Source organism: Galeopterus variegatus, unplaced genomic scaffold, assembly GCF_000696425.1.
Source record: "Galeopterus variegatus unplaced genomic scaffold, G_variegatus-3.0.2 Scaffold1850, whole genome shotgun sequence".
Classification (NCBI taxonomy): Eukaryota; Metazoa; Chordata; class Mammalia; order Dermoptera; family Cynocephalidae; genus Galeopterus; species Galeopterus variegatus.
The window spans coordinates 23,726-30,815 of NW_007727961.1; positions in this window are offsets into that span (position 1 = coordinate 23,726).

The following is a 7,090-nucleotide window of genomic DNA, read 5'->3' on the forward strand; positions in this document are numbered from 1 at the left end:
GACTGGTACTCAGTTAACTATCTCATCTTTCTCCTGGAGTGTGTTCACATGGTCTAGAGCCTGTGTGGTCCCATGCCTTCCTCTTAGTGGTCCTCCAATTGCAGCCAGGGTCTACACCATGCCAAACAACCTGGCAGTTTGGTGAATTCAATCAAGCAGAGTCACCTCTGTTAGATAAATAACACGGGTAATTTTATGTCATTCCCATCCACCCCCCAGTGAAATTTAAATTTCCCACTTGGATAAAGAATTTTGTAATAATATCAAGGTTGAAAGTGGGGAAAAATTGGTTCTATAGTAATTCACCAAGATGTGCAATAAAAATAGGAACAATAGCAAAAGCTTTCATCTACTGATACTATATTCTACGTACTGTGCTAAACACATCATATAATTTGATCTTAATTTGAAACAATTTTATAAATCTGTTTTTGTCTTTTTTTAATAAATGAAGAATTCAGTCTCGTTTTTTCCAGCCATTCCATTTTTTTTTTTTTTTTTCCCTTTTTGTCTTTTTTCGTGACCGGCAACGTATCGCAACCCTCAGTGTCGCGCCTGTACCGGACCGGGACCGGCCACGGGATCGCAACCCTCGGTGTTGCTCCCGCACCTTTCTCAGCCAGTGAGCGGCCGGTCTGTATGTGGGATCCGAACCCTCGGTGGGAGCGCCACCGCGCTTCCCAAGCGGCGCACTGTAGCAGTGTGCCACCGGGCCAGCCCCAAGTCATTCCATTTTTATTGAAAAATAATTGATTATATATATTTGTAGGGTACAGTATCAAATATCTATATATATATAATATATGGCAATCCAGTCAGGATAATTAGTATACTCATGTTTACAAAAGCATAATCAATCTTTGTAACCTTGCTAACACCCCTCACCCCTTTTTCCATCTCTAATAACCACAGCTCTGTTCTCTCTCTTTTTTTGTTGTTTTGGAAGTTCAATGTATTATTGTGATTTTTTTCTTTCTTCCTTTCTTTTCTTTCTTTATTTTAGCTCCCACTTATGAGTGAGGACATGAGGTATTTCTCTTTCTGTGCCTGGTTTATTTCACTTAACATAATTTTCTTTAAGTTCATCCATGTTGCTGTGAATGGCAGAATTTTAACATAGTATTCCATTGAGTATACGTATCACATTTTCCTTATCTAGTCATCTGTCAATGGACATTTAGGTTGATTCCATATCTTGGCTATTGTAAATATAGTTGCAATAAACGTGAGAGCACAGGTAACCCTTCTACATGATGATTTCAATTCCTTTGGGTATATACCCAGCAATGGATCATATGACAGTTCTATCTGTAGTTGTCTGAGGAAACTCCATACTGTTTTCCATAATGGCTGCACTAATTTATAGTTCCACCAACACTGTAGGAGGGTTCCCCTTTCTCCACACCTGCACCAACATTTGTCTAACTGGGGTGAGGTGGTATCTCAATGTGGTTTTGAATGCATTTCCCTGATGCTCAGTGATGCTGAGCATTTTTTCTTGTGTCTGTTGGCTATTTGTATATCTTCATGTGAGAAATGTCTATTCAGCTTCTTTGCCCATTTTTAAATTGGGTTACTAGTTTTCTTCCTGTTGAGTTGTTTGAGTTCTTTGTATATTCTGCATATTAATCCCTTGTCAAGTGTACAGTTTGAAAATATTTTCTCCCAATCTGTAGGTTGTCTTTTCTCTCTGTTAGTTGTTTCTTTTGCTGTGCAGAAGCTTTTTAGTTTGATACAATCATATTTGTTTATATTTTCTTTTGTTGCCTGTGCTTTTGGGGTCTTATTCACAAAGTCTCCATCTAGTTCTATACGCTGAAGTGTTTCCCCTATGTTTTCTTTTAGAAGTTTTATAGTTTCAGGTCTTATATTTAAATCTTTAATCCATTTTGAGTTGATTTTGGTATATGGTGAGAAGAATGGGTCTAGTTTCATTTTTCTACATATGGATGTCCAGTTTTCCCAGCACCATTTATTGAAGAGGCAGTCTTTTCCCCAATGTATGTTCTTGTTGCCTTTGTCAAAGATCAGTTGGCTGTAAGTATGTGGGTTAATTTCTGAGTTCTCTCTCCTATTACATTGGTCTGAGTGTCTGTTTTCATGCATCATGCTGTTTTGGTTGCCATAGCTTTGTAGTATAGTTTGAAGTCAGAGTGATATGCCTCTGGCTTTAATTTGTGCTCAGGGTTGCTTTGGCTATTTGGTATTTAGGGTCTTTTGTTGTTCCATATGAATGTTAGGATTCTTTTTCTATTTTTGTGAAGAATGTCATTGGTATTTTGATGGGGATTGCATTGAACCTATAGATCACTTTGGGTAGTACAGACATTTTCACAATGTTAATGAATAACTGTTTTGATGACAGAGTGACAACTTTAAAATTCTAGGCTTTGATCTCTGCTACTTGTAATTTTATTCTTTTTTTTTTTTTTTCACAGCTGGCTGGTTCAGGTATCAAACCCTGGACCTTGGTGTTATCAGCACCATGCTCTACCACTTGTTCTAATGTGAAAAATTATGACTGAAACTCCCAGTACTGCTGTCATGTAGAAAAACAAGAACCACAAGAAATGACCATGATATTTGATTGTGCATTTGCTTCTTAAACATATGTTGCAACATTTATTTTTTCTATCCATTCACCTTGTGGGTGTAGGTTAATGTTTGTTATCTGGTGCTCTGAAATGGCTACTTCCCATGTGACAGGAAATGCTCCTACAATCTACAGGAAAGATTCTGGTTATAGCCAGCAGCAAGTTTCACCATCCTATTCCAGTAGCGATTTGCTGACGTTTATAGCAATGCTTTCTCTCTGTTCTCACAAGTAACTTCAACCTGTTGTCTAGAAAATTAAAGATATTGGAGCAGTTTCTCTCATAAAGTTTCTGTAGCATTCTTCTTTGATGAAGACTTTTACATTTAATCCCAAACCCCTATAGTTGGGTAATATGATCAGAAGGGGGATTTGGAAACCAAAGTGGAAAGAGTGGCCATCAGGTGAAGAGCATCAGGTGGTGCTTTGATGATGGGCAACCTAGGTTTGAATCTCCCTTCTGCTCTTTATTACTTGGGTGACCTGAGATGTTTTACTTGTCATTTTTCTCATCTTAAAATGAACATAAGAACAGAGTTTGTCTCACAGGGTCAGTGTGAGGGTTCAGAAAGACAAGGCACATAAATGTGTTGGCATAGTACCTGGTACATAACAAGAGTTAAATAAATACTCTCTATTATGATAAATACTTCCCTCTCTGCTACATCTTAGATATGAGACTTTTGCCAAGTCACTCAACCTCTCTGGCCTCTGATTCTTCACTCATCTGTAAAATGAAGAAAATAGACTAGTCTAAATAATCTATAAAATCTTTTTCAGTTCTAATTTTCCATGAATCAAAATCATTCTGTACATTTGTAGCAGAGGTAGTACTCACCAAGTACTCTACGTGCTCCTGTACATTTTTCAGCACTGTCATTAAGTTGGGACCTCATGACTAGTTCTGAGCAATGGAAATGTGAGCATGCATGATGTGCTGCTCTGAGTCCAAGGCAGTTATAAGCCAGTGTAAATTCACCATATTCTTTCTTTTTCATAGCTAAAACTGGAAGCAAAGAATTTTCAGATAGCATTGTTGTAATACAGAAGCAGCCTGGATCTTTATAACACTACTGGGGAAAATCTGCCTGGCCTTCAAATGCAAGAAATAATTCTTTGTTGTGTTAAGCAAATGAGATTTTGAAGTTTGACTGTTAAAGCAGCTAGCAGTTACTTACCCTGACTTATATAATACTCAATCTCCTCGATACCCCATATCTCAATGTCTTTATGTAGGTAAATTTTTTTAAAAAAAGAAAACACTGTTGCTGAGGGGAGGGGGAAGGAAAGAAAATATAATTAAAGATCAAAACATGGTCTAAGAGGCATGCATGAAAAACATGGAAAAAGCTAAGAAGCCAAATAAGCCATTGTTTTATGTATGGCTCCAGGCCATTCTGGTGCTAGTTAGATGCCACCCTCTTTCCTGTTAGCTTAGTTCCAAATTTATTACACTTGTACACTCAGGATGGTTCTGCCTCTTAAGCCAGAAATTACCCAACCTGTTTTTACAATACATTACCATTTCTTCACTGGGCATTGTGAAATTCTTGAAGAATAATTAATTGTATTGTAATTACACAAATTATCAAAAGAAAAACATTTCACACAGAGGTAAGCAGAAAGACACACAATATCTGACTCCCCTACCTCGGAGGATTGTTGTAAACTCCAAAGTAGATATAGAAGTTGAAAACTGTGGAGCGCTGCACAACAAAGAGAGTTAGATAATGTGGTGATGCAAGAAGAGACATATTGCACAAGCACTAGAACGCATGAATGAGTGTCAATATCTAATATAGGCAATCTGTGTTTTTTTTTTAATGGAAAGAGACATATGAAAGTAAAAATCAAAGTATGATTAGAGAGTTACATAGGAACTTTAGAAAGTAGAGCCTAGCTTTATTCTACAGAGTATTCCTCATTTCCCTAACTATTCTCTTTCTTTAAAAAACAGTTACTAAACTTAATATATCAGGAAAAGAAAGAAAAACACCTCCAGAATAATTGAAGTTATAAGGGCAGTGACAATGATCTTTCTAAGAAGCTATATGTTTACATATCTCTGGATAGTTTAGGGGAACTGGAATTCTTTGTGAGTTTGCATTCATATTTTCTTAACTAAGAAAATAAGATTGATAAGCACATATCAATGTCATACTATTAATAATGATTGATTTAAATGTGAATTTCAAAAATAAATAAATACCAGTGATTCAGTTCTCTATGTCATTCATGAGACGGATTTATCCAAGCCATTTATGAGTTGGATGGAATGTTGGAACATAGGCCACTGCAGCATAACAAACAAGATAGATGAAAATCTCAAAGGAAGCTATTGACCTAATCCACACAAATTATCTCCTGGTTCCATCAGTTGCTGCCAAGTCTCAGCAGAGTGCTAAGAACAAATATAGCACTAGAACAGAAGGGGGTCTGCGTGGCTTTCTGTTTGTGACTGTTCAAGCGGATGAATGATAGAACTGTGAGTTGATCTTCGTCAACTGCATGGAAGCCATCAGATCATTGACGTCAATGCTGTAAAAGCTGTAGTCCCTCACAAGATAAAAAGGAAAAGTAAACAGTGTGTTCTGAGAAGAGAATGAGGCTGGAGGCGATGGATCAGGTCACTGAAGCAGGAATACCAATCGTCACCATCCAACGATGCCCGGCCTGGACCCCAGGAAAGTGGGTTTTCTCAAAAGAGGATTTCATGAGAACTTGGTGGATGATATGAAGAGGCACTTAGCAGTACTGTGGCGTATCACAAGACTAATGACCCACGTATTCTCTGAACCCTTGAGCTAGGTACACTGTGTAATTTACAGGAGACTCGCTTCTCCAAAGTCTGGCCAACAGTTAGTGATTTCCTCTCTTATTCAAGTCATAGATTGAACATACTATGATAGAAAAAAGGGGGGCAAAATCGATTTTTAATGGTAACTATAAATTAGATGTAACTAACTGCTAAATGGATTCCACAATATTGATACACTGAATAGATTTTTTGCTTTTCACCCTGTGTCTAGCAATCAATGGAGAAATCACTACCAACAGTGGTAGAGAACAGGGAAAGGGGGTGAAAAGAATGAAGTGTAAGACCTAGAGAATGAGGGAGAAAGTAAAGACCCAAGGGAATAAACAGTGCTAGGAGCACCAGAGCCTGTATTTCAATAATTTGCTCCTCTGCTGACCACGAATTCCCTGAATGGAAGAGAAAAAAGATGTGTTAGTAAACTAGACACGCCCCTGTCCAAAACACACACACACACACACACACACATGTACACACACGAACACATCTGTAAAAACTCAGTATCGTCTAAGGCCCCAAATCTGTTCAACATCAAGTTTGATCATAAATGCATGCTCAGATCCTTTGCCACTTTTATTTAGACTATTTATCTTTTTATTATTGAGTTGTAAGAGTCCTTTATATATTCTAGACACAAGTCTCTTATTAGATACATGCCTTACAAATATTTTCTCCCATTTAGTGGATTGCCTTTTCACTTTCTTGAAGGTGTTCTTTGCAGCACAATACTTTTAATTTTGATAAATCAATTATTCTATTTCTTCTTTTGTTACTTGGGCTTTTGGTGTCATATTTGAGAAACCATTGCCAAATCCATGATAATAAAGATTTATGCTTATGTTTTCTTCTAAGAAGGTTATAGTTTTTGCTATTACATTTAGATTTATGATCCATTTTTACTTAATTTTTGTATATGGTGTAAAGTATGAGTCCAACTTCATCTCCCCCAGGCAGATACCCAGTTGTTTCAGTAACAAAAAGACTATTTTCTTTCTGTTTAGTTGTTTTGGCACCCCTGTCAAAAGTCGATTAACTGTAAATGAGAGGGTTTATTTCTGGACTCTGAATTCTAGTCTATTGATCTATATCCTTATGGTAGTATAACACTGTCTTGATCATTGTAGCTTTATACTAAGTTTCAAAAGTAGGAAGTCTGAGTCCTTCAATTTTGTTCTTTTTCAAGATTATTTTGGCTATTGTGGTATACTTGAATTTCCATATGAATTTTAGAATCAGCTTGTCAGTTTTTCCAAAGAAACCATGTGAGAGATTGAAAGGGATTGCATTGAATCTGCAAATCATTTGGGGGAATATTGCCATTATACCAACATTAAGTCTTCCGATCCATGTACATGGGATATCTTTCCATTTATTTTAGTCTTCATTGTTTTCAACAATGATTTGTAAGTTCCAGAGTAGTTTAAGTTATACCAATTTTGTTCTTTTTCAGATCCAACTTTTGATTTCATTGATATTTCCCTATTTTTTAATTCTCTATTTTTTTTTCATTTCTGCTCTAATCTTTATTATTTCTTTCCTTATTCTTGCTTCAGGTTTAGTTTGGCCTTTACTTTTCAGTGTCTTAAAGTGGAAGTTAAGGAAAAAAAAAATGGCGGCGGGTCTGGAGCGCCCGCGTCAGGAAACAGCGCGATCCTGAGAGCTGTGTGCTGTAATACCAGAGT